Source organism: Chiloscyllium punctatum, chromosome 16, assembly GCF_047496795.1.
Source record: "Chiloscyllium punctatum isolate Juve2018m chromosome 16, sChiPun1.3, whole genome shotgun sequence".
Classification (NCBI taxonomy): Eukaryota; Metazoa; Chordata; class Chondrichthyes; order Orectolobiformes; family Hemiscylliidae; genus Chiloscyllium; species Chiloscyllium punctatum.
The window spans coordinates 73,509,828-73,533,951 of record NC_092754.1 but is presented as its reverse complement, the minus strand read 5'-3'; the positions used below and the strand labels follow the sequence as shown (position 1 = coordinate 73,533,951).

General features: G+C 44.5%; 1 long non-coding RNA gene across 1 annotated transcript in view; it reads left to right on the top strand.

The window, feature by feature from the left end:
• The window catches only part of LOC140487212 (uncharacterized), a 31,358-nt gene extending 7,630 nt beyond the window's left edge, over window positions 1-23,728 (top strand). Inside the window, exons 4-6 of the long non-coding RNA XR_011962764.1 lie at window positions 2,865-2,969; window positions 21,251-21,373; window positions 21,911-23,728. This is a non-coding gene — a long non-coding RNA (uncharacterized lncRNA). The remainder of the gene's footprint in view (window positions 1-2,864; window positions 2,970-21,250; window positions 21,374-21,910) is intronic.
• The last annotated feature ends 396 nt before the right edge of the window (window positions 23,729-24,124 follow it).

Below are 24,124 nucleotides of genomic sequence, written 5' to 3'. Positions count from 1 at the left end.
AGAGGAGGAAGTACTGGATGTCTTAAACAGTGGCAAGGTGGATAAATCCCTGGGACCTGATCAGGTGTATCCCAGAAATTTGTGGAAAGCTAGGAAGGTGATGGCAGTGCCCCTCCCTGAGGTATTTATATCATTGTTTGTGACAGGTGAGGTGCTGGAAGATGGGTGCCATTATTTTAAAAAGGTGGTAAGGAAAGGCCAAGGAACAAGAGAACAGTCAACCTAACGTCAGTGGTAGGTAAATTGTTGGAAGGGATTCTGAGGGACAGGATTTACATGTATTTGGAAAGATGAGGAATGATTAGTGATAGTCAACGTGGCTTTGTGTGTGGGAAATTCTCTCTCTCTAACTTGATTGAGTTTTTTTGAAGATGTGACAAAGATGATTGATGAAGGCAGACTGTGGACGTTGTCTATATGGGCACTGAACGATGTTCCACAAAGCAGACTGGTTAGTAAGGTTAGATAACATGAAATGTTGGGAGAACTAGCCATTTGGATACAAAACTGGCTTGAAGGTAGGAGGCAGAGGGTGGTGATGGAGGGTTGCTTTGCGGACTGGAGGCCGGTGAGCAGCATTGTCCTGCACGAATGGATATTGGGTCCTTAAATAAATGACTTGGATGTTCATATGAGATATGCTCAGTGGGTTTACAGAAGACACCAAAATTGGAGGTGTAATGGACAATGAAGAAGGTTAGTTCAGAATTCAACAGTATCTTGACCAGATGGGCCATTGGAGCAAGGAATGGCAGACTGGGTTCAATTTAGACAAATGTAAGCTGTTGGATTTTGGAAAGGCAAATCAGAGCAGGACTTATACACTTAATGGTAAAGTCCTTGGGAATGTTGCTGAACATAGAGACCATGGAGTGCAGGTTCATTGTTCCTTGAAAGTAGAGTCGCAGGTAGGCAGACTAGTGAAGGTGGTGTTTGGTATGCTTATATTTATTGGTCAATGCATTGAGTACAGAAGCTGGGACGTCAAATTGTGGTTGGACAGGTCATTGATTAAGCCATTTCAGGAATTATGTTTTAAGTTCGAAATTCCCTGTTCTGGAAAGGATGTTGTGAATCTTGAAAGAGTTCAGACAAGATTTACAAAGACTTTGCTAGGGTTGAAGGATTTGGGCTACAGGGAGAGGCTGAATAGGCCAGGGTTAATTTCCCTGGAGAGTCAAAGACTGAGAGGTGACTTCATGGAGATTTATAAAATCATGAAGGGCATGGATAAGGTGAACAGCCAGGGTCTTCTCGCCCCCCCCCCCCCCCCCCAGTTAGGTGGGTTCAAAATAAGATCACATGGGCTTAAGTTGAGATGTCAAAGATTAAAAACAGATCCTAGGGGCAAAGTTTTCAAGCTGTGTGTGGTGTATGTGTGGACTGAGCTGCCAGATAAAGTAATGGAGACTGATACAATTACAACATTTGAAAGGCATCCGATTGGGTACGTGAATAGGAAGAGTTTCCAATGATACGGACCAATAACTGGCAAATGGGGCTCCGTTTGTTGAGGATTTCTAGTTGGCATCAACCAATTGGACCAAAGGTCTGTTTCTGTGCTGTACATCTCTATGACATAATAAATGAAAATAAGATGTGTTCCTCTTTTGTGGAGAGCTAGCAGAAGCACAGATAATTGTCCTTGGAGCTGAGAAGGTTAAGCAGTGATTTTGACCAGGTGCAAATTTGTTTCTAGGATATCTAATCTGCAGAGAGAGGGGAATTGTTAACAATGTCATAATTTTAGTAACTATTTTCAGGTAATTGGCAAATAATGTGAATATGTGAACATTATTTTATTCAGTAAGTTCTGAGTATCTGGAACAGTCTGAATGGCAGCTGGACACAGACTCAGTAGTTATTCATAAACAGATTTGGAATTTTACTTTTTAAGGGAAGATTTGAGGGTCTATGGGCAAATGGGAAGGGAATTGGGACAGATTTTCAGCATCTTCAGAGGGAGAGGTTACAGCCCCAATGGGTTGAATAGCCCCAGCCCCTGTGCTCTGTGATACTGTCCCATTGACTGTGAATGTTGAAGCTCATCCCAGGGGAGAGAGAGGGAGGATCCCACCACTCACCTCACAATGGGCCCCGATGATTGATGTCAGCGCAGGCCAATGGGGGGCAGAGGGCAGTACTGGAGGACCAGGTCGTACCACTTTGTCCTCCAACCAATCGGAGTGAATGAGGGCATCCTCAAGGCTGGAAAGAAAGAAAGGCACATATCGCAGAGATTTGCGGAACTGGAGGACATGAGATAGGGAGCGTTCTGTGGCTGGTGAGGAATTATATAAATAAGGAAGAGTTGTGAGGCTGGATGAGGTGACAGTGATCGGGAGAGTTGAGGATGGAGGAATTTAGAGTTAGTGAGGATTAGAGTCATAATGTTATACAGCAAGGAAACAGGCCCTGTGGTCCATCCAGTCCATGCCAACCATAATTCCAAACTGAACTAATTGTACCTGCCTCCACTTGGTCCACATCTCTCCAAATATTTCCTATTTATGTACTTATCTGAAGGTCTTTTAAATATTGTAATTGTATTCACAGCTACCACTTCCTCTGGAAGTTCATTTCAGATGTATACATTTTTTTTTTAAACTAATGTCTTTTCTCAAATCTTTCTAATTTCTTCTCAAAATGAATGCACCCGAGTTTTGAATCCCCCTCTCCCCCGGCTACACTCTTTCTGATTTTGTAAGCCTCTAATAAGGTCACCCCTCAACTCGTGCACGCCAGTGAAAAAAATTCCCAGCCTATCCAGCCTCTCCTTTGAACACAATCCTTCCATTCATGACAACATGCTGGTAAATCTCTTCTGAACCTGCTCCAATTTAATAATATCCTTCATATAACAGCACAACCAGAACTGGACAGAGTATTCCAGAAGAGGCCTCCCCAACGTCCTGTACATCCTCAACATAACGTCCCAACTCCTGGACTCAAAGGTCTGAACAATGAAGGTAAGTGTGTTAAGCAAAGCACCTTCTTCACCACCCTGTCTACATGTAACACAAACTTCAAAGACGTGAAGCTCTCAGTCTCTCAGGCCCTACTTTTATTGAGTGTAAATCCTACCCTCGTTTGTTTTGTCAGGATGTTATATTTTGCATTTATTCCAATTCAAAACATTTTTGAGTATAAAGGCTGTAGGAGTATAATTAAAAGGGAAATCAGGAGGCAACAAATGGACGTGAGATAGCTTTGGCACATAGGGTTCAGGATAATCCAAAGGGCTTTTGTAAATACATGAGGAACAAAAGGCTAACTAGGAAGAAAATAGAGACCCTCAAAGATCAGCAAGGCAGCCATTGTGTGGAGATGCAGGCATTGGGCAAGATAGGGAAACAAGTATTTTGGATCAGTGTTTACTGTGAAGAAGTACATGGGAGATATAGAATGTGGGGAAATAAATGCTGACAACTTGAAAAATGTCCATATTACAGAGGAGAAGGAGGTGCTCAATGAGTGGCTAAGGAGCTGGTGCAGGGGAAAAGGATTCACATTTTTTGGATCATTGTGATCTCCTGGAGTAGAGTTGACCTGCATAAGAAGGATGGATTGTACCTGAATTGGAAGGTGTCTAATATCTAGGCAGGGAGCCTTGCTGGTGATACTCGGGAGGCATTAAACCAGTGAGGGAGTGGGTGTAAACCCAAGAAGATAGTGAGGAAAGAAGTATGTCTGAGGCTGGTACAGTTCAGAAGTCAAATAGTCAAGGCAGGCAAGGGCAAGGCACAGAATGAAGTCGGACTGAGCAGTTACACTGCATTTACTTCAATGCAAGAGGCCTGACAGGGAAGGCAGATGAGTTCAGGGTATGGTTTTGAACATGGCACTGGGATATTATAGCAATTACAGAGGCATCACTCAGGGATGGATAGGACTGGCAGTTTAATGTTCCCAGGGTATAGATGCTATAGGGAGAATAGAAAGGGGGACAAGAGAGGAGGGGGAGTGACATTTTTGATTCTGGATAGCATTATGTTTTTGCTTAGGGAAGATATTCCTGGGAGTACGCCCAGTGAAGTTATTAGGTGGAACTGGGAAATAAGAAAGGGATGATCACCTTATTGGGGTTTTCTGTATGGATTTCGTCCGGGTGCTCTGGTTTCCTCCCATAGTCCAAAAATGTGCAGGTTGGGTGGATTATCCAGGCTGAATTGCCCAGTGTTCAGTGATGTGTAGGTTGGCTGGTCCTGGGAAATACAATGTTACAGTGGAAGGTTAGGAGGCTCTCCAGGTCAGTATCAATGTGATGGGCTGAATGACCTGCGTCCACTCTGTTGGGAGTCTCTGATAATTCTACTAGTGTTAAAAGAGTTACAGAAAATAATATACCAGATCTAAAAGTTAAGGTTCTGAATTGGACAAAGGCCAATTTTGATGGCACAAGGCAAGAACTTTCATCTGGCCCCTCAAGCCTGCTCTACCATTCAATAAGATCATGGCTGAGCTTTTCATGGCCTCAGCTCCACTTTCCTGTTCTCTCACCATAATCCTTAGTTCCTTTCCTGTTCACAAATCTACCTTTTGACCTTAAGATAGTCAAGTCGCTAACCTAAATTGCTGCACTCAGCAGCAAATTCCACAGATTCACAGATTTAGCTGAAGAGGTCCAACCTGAACTCAGTCCTAAATCTGATACCCCCTTATTTTGATGCTCTGCTCCCTAGTTTGACCCACCCCTAGTGGAAATCACCTCCCTGCTTCTATCTTATCTACACCGTTCATAATTTATTTTTTTTCCCATCCAACCTCCCATACTTTGAAATTCCAATGAGCATACTACCAGTTTCCTCAATCCCTCCGCATACACCAACCCTCTGAAATCCTGACTGAAACTAGTGAACCTCCTCTGTACTCCCTCCAGTGCCAGCACATCCTTGCTAATGTAAGGGGACCAAACTTGTACACAGTACTCCAGGTGTGGCCTCCCCAGCACCCTGTACAGCTGCAGCCTAACTATCCCTCTAGCAATGAAGGACAATATTCCCTTCACTGCCTTATTTACCTGCGGTACCTACAAACCAACTTCCTGTGATTCATGCACAAGGACACCTAGCTCCCTCTGTACAGCAGCATGTTGCATGTTTTCACCATTTCATCATCAGTTAGCTGTTAGTCCGACCAAAATGGATGACTTCACATTTCCCAACCTTGTCCTCCATCTGCCAGATCCTTACCCCCTCACTTAACCTATCTGTATCCCTGTGCAGACTTACAGTGGCCTCTGCAGACGTTGCTCTACCACTCATCTTCGTGACGTCTACCTTTCATGAATCGATGCTGTGTCTGCTCAATGAGATAATTGCTATCCACATAGCTCACTATTTCTTCCTTAAGAGATCGGGCATTTTCCCCACCAAAGAAGTTACACTAGCAGGTCCATTTTAAAATATTCGCATCACATTTGTAGCTTGCCAATCTGTCAGAACTGTCCCAGAGTCCAACAAATTTTAGTGAATTATCACGAGGGCATTTGCTATTTACCTTCTGTTAACGTCCCCTGGGATGAATTCCACCACGGCCAGGCGACCCATCTATCTTTAGGCTGTTATCTTTCCCAACACCACCTCTTTACTGAGAATGATTGCTTCTCTGTCCTCATCTGCCATTGCGTCCATAGGCCTGCGACAACGAGAGTACACAGACAGTATGATCCTGTTAAGGTCTTGACAGGTAGTGTAGGGAATGCTGCCTGTCGTGAGAAATTGAGGGCCTGGTCAAGAAAATGAAGGAGGGATACGGCAGGTGCAGACATCTGTGTTTGATTGAATTCCTGGAGGAGTATAGGGGCAGTAGGAGTATACTGGAGGGAAAACAGGACAGCAAAAACGGGACATGACAGAGCCTTGGGAAATATGTTCCCAGAGAATCCAGAAATTCCAGAAATACACTAAGGATAAACGAGTAACCAGGCAGAGAATAGGGACCCTCAAAGATCAAGGAAAAGCTCCTGTTTGTCCAAGATAAGTATATACCTGTCAGGCAGGGAGGAAGCTGTAGAGTGCGGGAGCTGTGGTTTACAAAGGAAATGAAATCTCTCTTCAAAAGGAAGAAGGCGGCTTATATTAGGATGAGATGTGAAGGCTCAGTTAGGGCGCTTGAGGGTTACAAGGTAGCCAGGAAAGTCCTAAAGAAAGAGCTCAGAAGTGCCAGGAGGAGACATGAGAAATTGTTGGCGGATAGGATCAGGGTAAACCCTAAGGCTTTCTATAGGTATTGAAGGAATAAAAGAATGACGAATAAGATTAGGGCCAATCAAGGATAGTAGTGGGAAGATGTGTGTGGAGTCAGAAGAGATAGGGAAAGCACTAAATGAATATTTTTCAACAGTATTCCCTTCAGAAAACGCCAATGCTGTTGAGATTACTGAGATACAGGCTACTAGACTGGGTTGGATTGAGGTTCATAAGGAAGAGGTATTAGAAATCTTGCAGAGTGTAAAAATAGATAAAACCCATCCGTCCCAGTGGACATATCCTAGGATCCTCTGGGAAGCCAAGGAGGAGATTGCCGAGCCTTTGGCATTGATCTTTAAATCATCATTGTCTACAGGAATAGTTCCAGAAGAGTGGAGGATAGCACATGTGGTTCCCTGTTCGAGAAGGGGAGTAGAGACAGCCCTGGTAATTATAGACCAGTGAGCCTTACTTCAGTTGTTGGTAAGGTGTTGGAAAAGGTTATAAGAGTTAGGATCCAGAAAAGAATAATTTGATTAGGAATAGTCAGCACGGTTTTGTGAAGGGTAGGTCGTGCCTCACAAACCTTATTGAGTTCTTTGAGAAGGTGACCAAACAGGTAGATGAGAGTAAACCGGTTGATGTGGTGTATATGGATTTCAGCAAGGCGTTCGATAAGGTTCCCCACAGTAGACTATTGTACAAAATGCAGAAGGATGGGATTGTGGGAGATAAAGCAGTTTGGATCAGTAATTGGCTTGCTGAAAGCAGACAGTGGTGATTGATGGGAAATGTTCATCCTGGAGTCCAGTTACCAGTAGTGTACCACAAGGGTCGGTGTTGGGTCCATTGCTGTTCCTCATTTTCAGAAATGACCTGGATGAGGGCGTAGAAGGGTGGGTTAGTAAATTTGCAGACAACATTGAGTTCGGTGGAGTTGAGGATAGTGACGAAGGATATTGTACGTTACTGAGAGACTTAGATAAGCTGCAGAGCTGGGCTGAGAGGTGGCAAATGGAGTTTAATGCGGTCAAGTGTGAGGTGATTCACTTTGATTGGAGTAACTCGAATGGAAAGTACTGGGCTAATGGTATGATTCTTGGTAGTGCAGATGAACAGAGAGATCTCAGTGTCCAGGTACATACAGATCCCTGAAAGTTGCTACCCAGGTTGACGGGGTTGTTTAGAAGGCATACAGTGTTTTAGCCTTTATTAATAGAGGGATCGAGTTCCGGAACCATGAGGTTATGTATGCTACAGCTGTACAAGACTCTAGTGAGGCAGCACTTGGAGTATTATGTGCAGTTCTATTCCCCACATTATAAGGAGGATGTGGAAGCTTTGAAAGGGTGCAGACAAGATTTACTAGGGTGTTGCCTGGTATGGAGGGAAGGTCTTACGAGGAAAGGCTGAGGGACTTGAGGCTGTTTTCATTAGAGAGAAGAAGGTTGATACGTGACTTAATAGAGACATACAAGATAATCAGAGGGTTAGATAGGGTGGACAGGGAGAGCTTTTTTCCAAGAATGGTGACAGCGAGCACGAGGAGGCATAGCTTTAAATTGAGGGGTGATAGATATAGGACAGGTGTCAGAGGTAATTTCTTTACTCAGAGTAGTAAGGGTATGGAATGCTGTGCCTGCAACAGTAGTAGATTCACCAACTTTAAGTACATTTAAGTCGTTATTGGACAAGCATATGGATGTACATGGAATAGTGTTGGTTAAATGGGCTTCAGATTGGTATGACAGGTCGGTGCTACATCGAGGGCCAAAGGGCCTGTACTTTGCTTTAATGTTCTATGTTCTATGAGCAATATGCTGTAAGGATTGTTGCTGGGTCCCTGCTTTTCATCATTTATGTAAATGTTTTCTCTGTGAATATAGGAGGTATGGTCAGTGACTTTACATAGATACAAAAATGGAGGTGCAGTAGACAGGGAAGAAGGTTACCTCAGATTACAATGGGACTTCAAACAAATGGGCTTTGGAGTGGCAGATGTAGTTTAATTCAGAAAAATGTGAGGTGCTCCGTTGTGGAAAATCAAATCAGGGCAGGACTTATCCACTTCATGGGAAGGTCCTGGGGAGTGTTGCTGAACAAAGAGAACTTGGAGTGCAGATTCATAGTTCCTTGAAAGTGGAATCAGAGATAGGCAGGGTTGTGAAGAAAGTGTTTCGTATCCTTGCCTTTACTGGTTAGTGGATTGAGTATAGGAGTTGTGGCTGTTCAGCACGTTGATTCAGCCACTTCTGGAATTCTGCTTTCAGTCCTGGTTTCCCCACTATCAGAATGATATTGTGAAACTTGAAAGGGTTCAGAAAAGATGTGCAAAGATCTTACTAGGGTTGAGGGTTTCAGCTATATAGGGATAGGCTGAATAGGCTGGGGCTGTTTTCCCTGGAACATCGGATGCTGAGAGGTGACCTCAGTGGTTGATACAATTGTGAGGGACATGGATAGGGTGAACAGCCAGGGTCTTATTCCCAGGTTAGGTGAGTCCACATTTATGGGGCACAGGCTTAAGGAGTGAGGAAAACCATTTATAAACGATCTGAGGGGCATTGTTTTCAAGCTGAACGTGGTATGTGTATGGAATGAGCTGCCAGAGAAAGTGTGGTGGCTGGTACAATTGCAACATTGAAAAGGCATCTGATTTGGGTAAGTGATTAGGAAAAGTTTAGAAGGTTATGGGCCAAGTGCTGTCAAATGGGACGAGATTAATTTAGAATATCTGGTCGGCATGGACAAGTTGGACTGAATGGTTGGTTTCTGTGCTGTACATCTTGATAGCACTGAAACATTAAAATTAATATAAGTTTCTCTATGTGGAGAGTTAGCAGAAGGTCAGATAATTCTCCTTGGAGCTCGGAAGGTTAAGCAGTGATTTCAACCAGGAGCAGATTTCTTTCCAGGATATTTAATTTCGAGAGACAGAGGGAGAAATTATTAACGTCACAATTTTTAGTAACCACTTTCAAGTAATTGGCAAATAATGCAGGTTAAAAATGTGCACATTATTTTATTCCGTAAGTTCTGAGCATCTGGATCAGTTTGAACGACAGCTGGATGCAGATTCAGTAATTATTGTCAAAACAAATTTGCAATTTAGCTTCTTTTAAGGAAGGATTTAGAGGACTACAGGCAAATGGGAGGTGAATTGGGACAGACTGGCACCATCTCCAGAGGGAGAGAGTACAGCCCCAATGTGCTGAAAAGCCCCCAGTCCCTCTACTCTGTGATACTGCCCCCTTTCACTGAATGTTGAAGGTCATGCCAGTGCAGAGCCATAGAGATGTACAACAGGAAAACAACCCCTTTGGTCAAACTAGTCCATGCTGACCAGATATTCTAACCTAACTTCGTCCCATTTGCCAACACTTGGTACACATCCCACTACACCCTTCCAATACATAGACCATTTGGCATCTGGATGGGTATAATTGTACCAGCCTCCATCACTTCCCCTGACAGAAGATTCCATACACGCACCACCTGCTGTGAACAAACTTGACCCTCTGATCCCTTTTATATATTTCCCCTCTCACATTAAACCTACGCCCTCTAGTTCTGGACTCCTCCACCCCAGGGAAAAGACCTTGTCTATTTATCCTATCCATGCCCCTCATGATTTGATAAACCTCTATAAGGTCACCCTTCAGCCTCCGATACTCCTGGGAGGAGTGCACAACTCGTGTAACAATGGGGCCCGGGTGGTTGATGGCAGCTTCATAGGAGAGTTGGTGTGATCCTCCAGCCAATGGGAGTGAATGAGGGGTGGGTCCAGTGGCCAACACGTGACCATGAACTGTGCAGGTGCAGTGTGACTGTGGTGGGGTTGTACTCAGGGAGTGAGAGAGACAGCAGAGACTGGGAGAGAAATTGAGTTTGTATGGACTGGTAGTGTTTATAAACACACGGTTTTAGGCGGCGAGACCTGAATTAGAAATTCCTGGTAAATTAGAACCAAAAGAACTGCGGATGCTGTAAATCTCTCACAACAGCCAAAAGGTACTGGTAAAGCTCAGCAGGTCTGGCAGCATCTGTGAAGAGAAATCAGAATTAACATTTTGGATCTGCTGACCCTTCCTCAGAACTGATGTGACTGAAAAGAAATGTCTGTTTATATGCAGAAAGTTGGGGTTAAGGAGTAAATGATAGGTGGTGATAGAGTCCAAAGAAAGATGGGAGCAGTAGGACAAAGGAGTGGATAACGATCTGGCTGGGGGAGGGTGAATAGCTGTTTATGGCCACTGTTAGTGGCTAGCCATAGGTAGTGTATAATGGCAGGCTATATGATAACAAGGACTGGTATGTGGGTTAAGAGCCTAGGGCACTAGGACATTGGAGAGTTCAGGACCTAAAATAATTGAATTTGATACTGGGGCGAGAGAGGTGCAGGGTCCTCAAGTAGAAGATGAGGTGTTGTTCTTCCAGCTTGTGTTAATGTGTGGCGCTGGAAAAGCACAGCAGGTCAGGCAGCATCTCAGGAGCAAGAGAATCGACGTTTTGGGCATAAGTCTTTGATCAGGAATGCCGGGATTGGATGGAGAAGGGGGGTAGTAAGATGGCTGAGAGATAAGTAAGAGGGATGTGTGGGGTTGGTGGGAAGGGAGCTAGGAAGGCTAGATGTAGGTGGAGGGTAATGGAGAGAGGGTGGAGTGGATAATTGGAAAGGAAGTTGAACAGGTGGGACAGCTCAAGGGGGTGTTGTCGAGTTGGAGGATTGGATCTGGGATAAGGTAAGGGAGGGGAGATGAGGAAACCTTGATTCTGTGGTTAAAGGGTCCCAATGTGGAAGATGAGATTTTCTTCCTCCAAGCGTCGGGTGGCTGGGATTTGGTGGTGGAGGTGGCCCAGGACTTGCATGTCCTCGGCGGAGTGGGTGGGGAAGTTGGCGTATTCGGCCACAGGATGGTGGGGTTGGTTGGTGCATGTGTCCCAGAAATGTTCCCTGAAACATTCCGGAGGTTGGTGTCCTGACTCCCCAGTGGAGAGGAGACCACATCGAAAGCAAAGGCCATAATAGGTGAGGTGTTTGGACGTGCTGGAAATTCTCTGCTGGATGTGGAAGGATCCATTATGGGTGAAGGGGATGTGTGGGCATAGGTTTTACACCTCTTGCATTGGAGGGTGGAGGGTGGATGGATCTGACTAGGAATTCACAGAGAATCATCTCTGTGGAATGCTGAAAGGAATGGAGAGGGAAATCTATCTGGTGGGATGTGATTTGTAGGTGGTGGAAATGGCGGATGCTGATGCGTTGTATCTGGGTGGAAGGTGAGGACTAGGGGGTTCTATCCTTGCTGCAGATGGAGAGGTGTAGTTCAATGGCATAGGTGTGGGAAGTGGTGGAGATACACTGGAGAGTATTGTTGACCACACGGGAGGGGAAATTGCAGTCCTTGAAATACGGGGCGTTTTGGTATGTTCTAGAGTGTTCTGCCAGCTTGCATCAAGCTTCACTGGAACACTGCAGTAAGCATGAGACAGATGTTGGCCACGGAACAGAACTCATGTGTTAAAGTGACAGGCAACTGGAAGCTTGGGGTCTGTTTTGCAGCAGAACGTAGATCATCAGCTGCCATTTCCAGTACCTCCACTGAGATGTTGCCAGACACAGGTTCCTGTCCCCTCCATTAACAGCTATGCACCCTCCCAGCCAGATTGTTATCCACTCCTTTGTCTTTCCAAATGTTCCTGTCTCTCTTTGGGCTCTGTCCCCACCTATTATCTACTCTTTATACCCCTATTTCCTGCAGTCCAAAGATATGCAGGTTAGGTGAATTGGCCCAGCTAAATTTCTTGTGGTGTTCAGGGATGTATAGGTTAGTTGCATTAGTCAGGAGAAATGTAGAATGATAGGGTCGGGGAATGGGTTTGGTTGAGAAACTCTTCAGAGGGTGGGTGTGGACTTGTTGGGCCGAATGGCCTGTTTCCACACAGTAGGGATTCTAATTTTCCCAGCTGCCATCGGTTCTGAGGAAGGGTCACTGGGCCTAGAATGACCCTTGGTTTACGCAGGAGGAGGAAATGGGAATGGGGAGGGTTTATTAGATTAGATTACTTAGTGTGGAAACAGGCCCTTCGGCCCAACAAGTCCACACTACCCCACCGAAGCGCAACCCACCCATACCCCTACATCTACCCCTTACCAAACAATATGGGCAATTTAGCATGGCCAATTCACCTGACCTGCACATCTTTGGACTGTGGGAGGAAACCGGAGCATCCGGAGGAAACCCACGCAGACATGGGGAGGACGTTCAAACTCCACACAGTTGGTCGCCTGAGGCAGGAATTGAACCCGGGTCTCTGGCGCTGTGAGGCAGCAGTGCTAGCCACTGTGCCACCGTGCCGCCCATAATTACACTCTGAACAGCTAGTTAGGCCTGAATTAGTAACTCTTGGTCCCACGTTTACAGCAAATGGGAAAATGGATGTGGCCCTCAGGTCCTGGGTTATGGCCGCCATCTTTATTTGGGGCAAGGTACAGCGAGGCACATGGACATGTCCTCTTCCTTGGTGGGGGAGGGGTGATTGAAAGCGGAGCATTTACACATCAAACACATACCAAGAGAAATTGTTGCCTTTACTGTTCAGCCTGCACTGACTGTGAGTTTTGTTTTGTGAATTCATTTTATAGGATATTAATTGAGAATAATTGAGACAGGGATCTCAAAAGCAATTTTCTCTCGTCAGCAGGGTCATCAGGATCTGAATACCATTGACATTTAACTGTGGAAGGAGAAAGGTGTGTCTGTTCTGCCTGTGGGAAAGTATCTGTTTCCTTCAAGCAAAAAGAAGCACGGGCGGCACTGTGGCACAGTGGTTAGCACTGCTGCCTCACAGTGCCAGAGACCCGGGTTCAATTCCCGTCTCAGGCGACTGACTGTGTGGAGTTTGCATATTCTCCCCGTGTCGGCGTGGGTTTCCTCCCACAGTCCAAAGATGTGCAGGTCAGGTAAATTGACCACGCTAAATTGCCCGTAGTGTTAGGTAAGGGGTAAATGTAGGGGTATGGATGGGTTGCGCTTTGGCGGGGCGGTGTGGACTTGTTGGGCCGAAAGGCCTGTTTCCACACTGTAAGTAATCTAATCTAATAGTCAAATTTGTGGTTGGATCACCCTTGGGGTTTGTGTTTAATTCTGGGCAAGGTGTCATTGGCCTGAAAGGGAGCACAGATTTATCCAAATCATACCTCATCAGATTTAGGAACTGTCAGATTTAGACCCAATCACCCACTTCATGATGTTCATCTGTAAACTCCTCATTTTCAATTCCCTGCAAATTTCTCATTAAAATTCCTTATGCACTCAAATTGCAGCACCATTTTGGGTGGAATGTTCCAGATTCTGACAACTGTCTGTTCATCGAGAAACTACTGAAGTCCTTGTTGACTCTGGGGTTACAAAGGGCTGAATTGAAAGATGAGATGCTGTCCCTGAGCTCCCATCGAGATGCATTCGAACAGTACAGGAGGCTGAGGGCAGTGTAGGTGTGAGCAGACAATGAAAATGACAGGGCTGCACTGTGAGGGCTGCTTGGCTCAATGAGTGTGTTTTGGAGTTGGGTGTAAACAGAGCAAGGGGAGACAGGGAGAAGGTGAACCTCAGCTTCAGTTTTAGTTCAGGCTGTTCAGAAATTCACGTGATCTCAATGGGAACAGGCAAGTTGTAAGCGATACCTGCTGAGTTTTCTTTAAAAACAAATTTTATAGTATAAAATGTCAGCTTAAGTAAAGTTCGGGGCTTTTGATTATAATGGAAATGTCTGAAGAGAAGGAAGGTTGCTAGCTCATTTAGATTCTCCTAATGGGAGTAACTAGCTGAAACTAGAGAGACATTGTGACAGGAGCCCTTAGACCAGTGGTGTGCTCCTCTTGCACAATGTGGGAAATAAGTGACACTTCCAGTGTCTGTGACGGCTATGTGTGCAGGAAGAGTGCCCATCTGCAGCTACTGGGAAACTGTTTTTCAGACCTGGAGCTGAGAGTGAACTCACTGTGGAGCAATACTGAGAATGTTATGGACAGCACGTTTAGTGAGTTAGTCACACTGCAGGTGAGGGTGACACAGGCAGAAAGGGAATGGGTGACCATCAGATCAAGTAAATGGTCAGGAAGGACCCCATTGATCGTTCCCCTTTTCAAACAGATATTGTGCACCGCTTGGGATTCTATAAGGGGGGAGCAGGTGGGGTGGACTCTCAGGGGAAATCAGCAACAGCCAGGTTCATGACACTACAGATAGCTCTGCTGCACAGAACGGGAGGAGGGAGAAAGGCAGAGCTATAGTGACAGGAGATCCACTCGTCAGGGTCAGAGACAGGTGTGTCTGTGGCCACAGACATGAATCCAGGACAGTGGAATTGAACCCAGGTCCATTTATTGATAAGTGCACAGACCAATAAAGGTCAGCGTCCCAAATGCAGCCTTCAGCACTTGAGCACCCTGAAACTCTACTTTCCAGGGTTTGTGCACTTGTTCTGAGCCCTTCAGTGGGATTGAAGGGGATAGGGAGAAAAAAGGAACAGCGTTGTGTTGTAGATCTACAAAATAACGGTCACCCTTCCCTCTCTGTCTCCCCCACCACAGGGAAAACACCGTGTGTATTTACCCTATCCATGCCCCGAATGATTTTATAAACCTCTATAAGGTCACCCATCAGCATCTGACGCTCCAGAGAAAACAATGTATTCATCCTCTCCCTGTAGCTCAAATCGTCCAACCCTGGCAGCATGCTTGTAATACTTTGCTGACCCCTTTCAAGTTTCACAATATTGTTTTGATAGGAAGGAGACCAGAATTGCACGCAATATTCTGAGCGTGACCTAACCAATGTCCTGTACAGCCGCAATATGTCCTCCCAACTCCTATACTCAGTGCTCTGACCAATAAAGGAAAGCATACTAAACACCTTCTTCACTATCCTATCTACCTGCTACTCCACTTTCAAGGAGCTATGAACCTGCACTCCAAGGTCTCTTTGTTCAGCAGCACTCCCGAGGACCTTACCATTAAGTGTATCCATCCTGCTAATATTTGCTTTCCCAAAATGCAGCACCTCACATTTATCTAAATTAAACTCCATCTGCCAGTCCTCAGCACATTCAACCATCTGATCAAGATCCCATTATAATCTGAGGTTATCCTCTTCACTGTCCACTACACCTCCAATTTTGGTGTCATCTTACTAACATTACTTCCTATATTCACATCCAAATCATTTATATAAATTATGAAAATTAGTGGATCCAGCACCGATCCTTTGTGACACCCCACTGGTCACAGGTTTTTTTTTAGATTACTTAGTGTAGAAACAGGCCCTTCGGCCCAACAAGTCCACACCGACCCGCTGAAGCGCACCCACCCTGACCCATTCCCTTACATATACCCCTGCACCTAACACTACGGGCAACTGAGCATGGCCAATTCACCTAACCTGCACATCTTTGGACTGTGGGAGAAAACCCACGCAGACACGGGGACAATGTGCAAACTCCACACAGTCAGTCACCTGAGGTGGGAATTGAACCCAGGTTTCTGGCGCTGTGAGGCAGCAGTGCTAACCAGTGTGCCACCGTGCCGCCCAAGGTCTCCAATCTGAAAAGCAAACTTCCACCACCACCCTCCTGTCTTCTACCTTTAATGAACTTTTGTATCCAAATGGCTAGTTCTCTCTGTACTCCATGAGATCTAACCTTGCTGACCAGTCTCCCATGGGGAAGCTTGTTGAACGCCTTACTGACAACCACGTAGATCATTTCCACTGCTTTGCCCTCATCAATCTTCTTTGTTGTTACTTCAAGAAAATTGACTCAAATTCATGAGACGTGATTTCTCACACACACAGCCGTTATTAATATCCAGGACTTTACTCTGTACATTGGGGTCTGTGTCACCCAGTTATGGGTGTTAATATTCTGGATAAAGTTCCCATACACCAGCTTTGTGTTGGTGACTGTGAACTGAGTCGTCTTAATAAAACCAACACAGATGAGTTCCATTTGAAAGGCAGTCCCAATATCTCTCAACCCCCTCGCATCTGCTCTGTCTCCTCCTTCCCCACCGTAGACAGTAAGTGGGAGGAGCTCATGGAGTTTCCATGTGAGTGAGATTGAGAAAATCTTCCCTTCTTTCCACTAGCCCACCAAGAAATGGTGGTAGTGTCCTTATCTCTGGACCAAGAGAATCGGGTTCAGAGTTTGGTAACAGCATCTTTGAAGAGGCTGATTAGTAAACCTGCCCAAGCCACCAGACCATACTGTCTCCCAGCTGTCCCTGCCTGAGCCTCTAAACAGAACCTTCCTGTAGTTTCTCTCCTGTCAGACTCTCCCATTGCTCAGTTTGTCCAGGATCCCTTCTTGCTGCTGCACTGATCCTCTCCCTCACTGACCTGTCCATCCCCCAGTGTCCTCCACATTCATTTGTTGTTTACAATCCCATTGTCCCAGTCCTCCAGCCCCGCCCCCTCCACTCTATTGGGTGCAGCTGCTGTCAATCACCCAGGCACCTGTGTGATCTGGAGCATGCTCTGTAGGAGGGGAGACCAGTGCACGGGCGCAGTGCTGGCCAATTGTTGGCGTATGTGCAGGGTGGGTCAGTGCCAGGGAGGGAGGCTCTGGGTGTGTAGGATTGATCTGTCACTGGCTGCTCCCTCCCTTCCTCCCTCTGAGAACAGGACCCAGGGGAATGGTCCCTGCCCTGGTATCGTGACAAGTGGTCGGCATATCAGTGGGGGAGCATTTTGCAGAAAGTTATCAGAACTCGGGTGAAGATTCAGGAATGTTATGGAAAGGAACAAAGGTGGGCCTGCAATTAAAGTTCTAATTTGGTTCATTTTAGTTCAACCATTTATGATTTGTCCAGTGTGTGGAGGATGGCTCTCATCAGAGGGTTGGTGTGGGGAAATAAATAACAGGTTCCAGATTGGAAAAAAAAATCAATGTTGGTCTGACCAGGAAGGAAACCCTGGAAGGTGGGGGGAGGATTCACCAACACCCAGGAGGCTCCCAATCAGATTCATTGATTTGATTAGATTAGATTAGATTTCCTGCAGTGTGGAAACAGGCCCTTCAGCCCAGCCAGTCCACACCGACCCTCTGAAGTGTAGCCCACCCAGACCCATTTCCCTCTGACTAATGCACCTAACACTCTGGGCAATTTAGATGGCTAATTCACCTGACCTACGCATCTTTGGATTGTGGGAGGAAACCGGAGCACCCGGAGGAAACCCACGCAGACACGGAGAGAACATGCAAATTCCACACAGACAGTCACCCAAGGCTGGAATCGAACCTGGGACCCCAGTGCTGTGGGGCAGCAGTGCCATCGTGCCACACCTTTGTTTTGGCTCTTAGTCTGCAGGTAGGAGCGAGGAAGCTGAATTCAATGAGAGGAGAGAGTACTAGAACTGGGTGTGGAGGAAAGGAGTGAGGAGATTGGTTTGGATTTCAGTTCACAGAAGAGAGAAATTGTGAGACTGTGAATTAAAGCTTTGGGGGATCAAAGAAACTACAATTTAATCCTATGATTGTCTTATGAATTTCCATCCTGTATTAACAGTGGTGAATTGTTTTCTCTGTTGTAGGGTATTGAAAGGGCGGATTTGTGGATGAGAAATTCAAATTGAATTTCATGTTCCGTTTTGATAGTTACTTGATCTGTGCCGATCTGAATATCATTGACCTTTTCATGTGGAAGGACAGGTGTGTATTCTGTCCGTGAGTGAATATTTCAAATCTCAATGTGACTTAAAACATTACTGAGACACAGCCAAGTCCATGTTAGTGTGGTGACTGTGGAGAGAGATTTCATTTGTTTTTAAAAGTCTGAAAATACATGTCACATTTCCCAGGAACAATTAAGTTACAGATTTGTTTTGTATGAGGACAAGTTTTTAATTAACCATGCAACCAGAAAGACACAAGGATACCTGCACCGTGGAAAATACTATGAAAACGGGATTGTTGTAAAGGAGTTAATTATCGATTGTGGCTTGTAATCCGTTGGCGTTGTCACGTTGGTTCCAGTGCCGTGGGGAGACACTGGAAATGTGATGAATGGAGTGTAGGTTTCAGTTATTAAACTGGATAAGGTGCAGAAGAAATGGGCTCAGGGGTCTGAGTTAGAGGGAGAGGTTGGACAAACGAGGATTTTTTTTGTTTAGAGCCGAGGAAACAGAGGGGAGATCTATTTCTGGAAGTGTATAATATTGTGACAGGCTTGAGTAAGGTGAATGCACTCAGTCGTTTTCCCAGGAAATCAAGGAGTGGAGGGCATCAGTTTCAGGTTAGAGGAGAAATTCTGAAAAGGAACCTGAGGGGCAACTGTTTTACACAGAGGATGGTATGTATATGGAATGAGCTGCCAGTGGAAGTGGTTGGGGTGGGTACATTAACAACATGTAAAAGACATTTGGACAAATACATGGATAGCAAAGGGTCAGAAGCAGATGAGCCAAGTGCAGGGAAATGGGGTTCGCGTGGATGGACATATTGGCCGGCATGGGCCAGTTTGGTCCAATGTGCCTGCCTCTGCTGTAGGACTCTGATTCCAAGTATATTTACTATTTCTCCCGCTATCTCTGGTAGCACCCTGGGATGTATTCCATCAGGGCAAAGAGACGTGTCTACCTTTAGCTCCATTAGCTTACCCAGCTCTAACACTTTCGTGATAATGATTGTTTCTTGGTCCTTGCCTTCCTCCGTCTCCTTATCAATTACTGCCATGTTCTTCGTGTTCTCCACTGTGAAGACTGACTGCTGTGTACTCATATTCCTGAACCCTGCTGGATAGGAATAACCAGGTACAGAACTCTGAGAGGTCGTCTTTGAGTCTTTATTGATGAAACATGGCAGTTACCTGGATAGTGTCCATGCAGAACACCTCCAGGAAGCATCAGGTAACTCCCAGCCTGTCCGATGTATGGCTCCCATTCTTATACCTTTGTGGTTTGTGGTTTTGAATGGACGCTGTCTCTCAGTATTATCTCCATGGCATTGGCAGTTAAAAAGTCGAGTTCAGCTCAGCACTTTGTGGTTAAACCACATACCCCTCCCCCACAGGCCTGTGGCTCAGTCAAGTATCTGACAGGCACTTCAGTTGCAGTGGGGCTGTCTGCCAGGATTCTGATGTGGAAGAGCCGGTGTTGGAGCGGGGTGGGCAAAGTTAAAAACCACACAACACCAAGTTATAGTCCAACAGGTTTATTTGGAAGTACAAGCTTTTGGAGTGTGCTGTGATTTTGAACTTGATCAGGATTATCTCTATGGTAACAGTTAAGTGCTTCAACAATTACAGAGGCCATATGTTCCTCACACAATAGGTTCCCCTCTAGCAGGGTAAACTGCTATTCTGGCCCTGGGGATAGCTACTTATTGCTTTTCTCCCCCAATCCCATCTAGGTTTCTGTTGATCTTTAAAGTTATTCTAATCTCCTAGTTTCTCCTTGGTCTTTGCCAATTTGAATGCTTTCTATTTCAGTTTGATAGACTCCCTTATTTCCTTAGTCGTCCATGGCAGATTACTCCTTTTCCTACAGTCCTTCCTTTTCACTGATATATACTTTTGCTGAGCAGTTTGAAAACATTTTTGATATTCCTCCACTGGCTGTCAACTGTCCCAACCTAAACTCTTTGCTCCCAGTCTACATTAGCCAACTCCTGCCTCATCCTATTGTAGTCTCCTTTGTTTAAGCACAGTATCTTGGGATTGGATTTAATCTTCCCGCTTTCCATCTGTGTTCTAAATTCAACCAGATTAATGACAAGTCTTTTTATCAGATTACGAGGTGAGGTGATGTTACCTGGGTGTTTTGGTTTTCATCGTCAGAGACCTTGGCTTTGTAATAAAGTACAGGATAGGTATTCAAAACAAAGTATTCTGGACAGTGTGAATGTACTACACAGTCTAAAACCATAAATCACTGTCTCCCCTCAGTTTACATGATTTGGAGATGCCAATGTTGGACTGGGGTGTATAAATTTAAAAATCTCAACACCAGGTAAGAGTCCAAAAGGTTTAATTGGTAACACACTAGCTTTCAGAGCGTTGCTCCTTCATCATAATCCAATTAAACCTGTTGGACAAGAACCTGTTGTTGTGTGATTTTTAACTCCCCTCAGTTTAAAATTGCAAAATCATTATCTCCCACACGCTTCCTCACTATCTAAGTTTGGAACGCTAATCCACCTGACTATCCTGCTTTGTCAAAAAATCTCCTTTGGTGAAGGTGGTGAGTTTTGGATTCAGCTTTCCAGTTATTACCGTCAGAAGATAAGCACTGGGCAGAGGAGAGGCAATGCAGCCTTTCGAACCAGCTCCACCATTTAATACGGTGATGATTGAGCTCACCTCGGTCTCAGCTGGATTTTCCCGCCTGCTCTCTCTCACCCTTCAACTCATTGCAAAATCAACATCTCTATCACTTCAGTAAATTTGCTCATTGTCCTGGCAGCCACCGCATTTTGAATAGGGAATTCCACAGATTCACAGCACATTGAGATAGGTACATTCTTCTTCATGAGTATAGAATAGAATCCCTACCATGCAGAAACAGGGTAATCATCCATGGAGTCCACACCAATCCTATAATGAGCATCCCATTCAGACTCACCCGTTCCCTGTACTTCCCATGGTTAATGGCTTAACCTGCACACGCATGGATACTGTGGGCAATTTAGCATCGCCAATCTACTTAACCTGTACATCTTTGGACTGTGGGATGAAACTGGAGCACCCAGAGGAAACCCGCACAGATACGGGGAGAACATGTAAACTCCACACAGTTGCTTAAGGCTGGAATCAAATCCAGGTCCCTGACGCTGTGAGTCAGCAATGCTAACCATTGAGCCACCTCTGCTTAAAATCTGCTCCTCCTATTAACCCCTCCACACCCCAGTTGGCTGAATCTATATTCCTTACATCAGAAAATCAGATTGTGGAAGCAGATGTCTCAGTAAAACCCAGTGACAGTCCATATGTTCTGTGTATCTGAATGGGGATACTATACACAACATCATCCAGTCCACACTTTTCTTTCACTTTCCTGAGACAGGGCTCCAGTGGCTTCATGGGGACTACAACTCCAACAATCCCTGAGGCAGGGACCACACGTGTGCGGGGAAACCAGGCACTGTACATGTCCAGAATGTGGGTGGGTTTTGGAAATGTGCTTTGGGTAAGTATACTTTGCGGAAAATATTTCACACTGTGATTGGCTGGAGGAGGAATGTATCTGCTTATAATATTGATCTGTTGGGGGGTGAAAGTGTCACTACACCCATGTAGGGCCACTCTCCATCCCCAATTCATTGTAATGCTGGGAATCACCTAATAGGGAATGAAGAAGGATCTGACCCATTCTCCCAGACTGAAGGTTCCTCTTCTGTCCAGGATCTGCCGCCTCCCTTTCTGTTTCCGTCTGTTTCATTCTGCTGTTACATTATTGACTTGCAGCAACTGAAGGGAACGGAAGTGAACCCAGAAAGGGTGCAGAGTCTAACCAGGGACGGGACGTGGTGGCATGGATCTGTTTATCAACAACTCCATGAGAATGGGGAGGGTGTACATTAGGGGGTAGGTAGAGTCAGAATGGTGGGAGAGAGTAAGTGGGCTGGACGGTTACAGCTTTGGGGGAAGGAAGGGGAAAAGATATTCCAGAGAAACTAGAATTGTCTGCTCTGAATTTCTAATCTGTACATATTCCTTTATACAGGGTGCTAGATGGTGAAGATTTGCAGACTGAAATCTCAAAATCACGTGCAGGTCGTGATTAAGTTAACCAGCATTTGAAGAAGCAAAGATGGAGAATCACTGGGCCAAAATCCTGCAACACTCTCCCTCCCAGCATTGTCGGTCTATCTGCACCAAATGGACTGTGAATGGTTCAAGACAGCAGCTCACTACCATCTTCTCAAGGGTAACGAGAGATGGGGAATAAATGCTGGCTGAGCCAGTGATGCCCATATCATGGAAATGGGTTCTATCTCTAGTTGCTGAAACCCAGTTGATGTTACTGCAGGATGAAGGGGGAGGCTGAGTACATCCTCCAGGAGGCAGCATCATCACATTACCTCTGCCTGCACCTACACAGCAACGCCACTGGAACAAAAGGCAGTGAAACCAAAGGAGGACTTAGATATAGTTCTTCGAGGTAAAGCCATGAAAGGGGATTGGAATACAGCAGGAAGAGGAGACTGAGCTGGATGGTCAGCTGTTTCCCATTGAATGGTGGAGCAGGATTGAAAGGCTGAATGGTCTCCTCCTGCTGCTATCTCCCAGGTCTGTATATAGTCATGGAGCCCGGATAGGAAGAAGTGGGCAGGGATTCTCCACAATTCTGCACTTCCACAACAGTTTTCAGTGAGGGATGGTTTGATGGATTTTATTTAACATTTATCTTTAACACAAGGTTTCTAAATGTTGGCTTTAAAATGTTGTAAAAGTTTTTTGCACAGCAAATAAAATTAAAGAAAATAAATTGAACTGTCTTAAATCTAATGCAAATTTCAAAATACGAACACATTTGAATTCACATGCATTATAAATTTGATTTCTCTTCAAGAAAACCAGTGAAAGGCGATATAGAATTCTTGAAAAGCCTACACATTTGAATGAAAAAGCAATTCCTTCCAAAAAATGTTTGCACGTCTGAATCTTTCTTTCAATTCAATAATCCTGCAAATAGTTTATAATTGTCAGTTGATCTCTCTGAATGAGTACCTAATCAATGTCAATGTAACCAGCTGAAACATTAACATCAGATTGATAACTAGGTGTTAAAGAGCTTATTTGAAGTGAACAAATGTCTGGAATTTACTTGAATTCCACCAGAAAACATTCTTGAATCATAATACAAGAAATGAGATATGTGAGAGATGTGCAAACCTTATTTTTAAATGATAAACTCCAATATTTTCAAAGCATTTCAATCTTACGGTCAAAATGAACAGGTGAATGGAAAAATAAAAACAAGTATCTGACAATTCATAAACTGAACAACAATTACAAATTCACTTTGATCAAAGGACAGAGTAATATTTAGATGAATCACAACATTTAGTTACAAAGTAGGCAATCAGCTGACTGACAAGTAATAGATGGTAGAGTTTGTTAGTTTACTGAAGAAGGTATCAACTTTATTTCAAATTTATAGCATGAGAGAACAATGTTTAATGTGTTTCAATTGTTTGGACTTGCCCCTTTGTAACAAAAAAAAATCAATCTAATTACTTAGACATCGTAATCTTGAATTCTGCAACAGTTTCAAATATTCTCCAGGAATTTATAAGTGACAGAATTCGATACAGATATCCCCACTATCCGAAATTAAAGCATTATTATGAAACCTTACATAATCTGAAAAGGCGTTAGTCGAAGAAGCATTAATTTATATGGGAAACATGTCCCCTTTTTTCGTAAAAGTGAAAATCCTCTTCAGATTTCTTTCACTTAGAGAAAACAGGGACAGATGAAAGTCTTTTGTAAAAGCAAAGTGGCTAAAGCGAATTTTCCAACACATATTTCTTGGTAACCTGGCAATCTGATAAGTATCAGATTTTGTGATTATTGATATAATAGATAAAAGCACATCTAATGTTGGATTGAATAGCAATTCAACCTGTGCTTCGGTACTCTCTAATCAACATTCAGAGCAGCTCTTAATATATTTCTGTTGGAGGTGTGAGTTGAAACCTTCCCTCGGGTTTAGTAATAGAGATACTACCACAGCTCCATAAGCTCCTTTCATAATGTTCCCACTCAGGACGGTAGGACTGCAATATTGTGTCTCATTGTAGTTTCTCAAATGAAAACTAATCAGCTGTTTATTGTTGTAATTTGAATGGGAATTAATTAGGTAGTTTCTGTGTGTAATGAACTGGAAATTAAACAATATTTTACAATAAGAATAGAATAAATGAATAATACT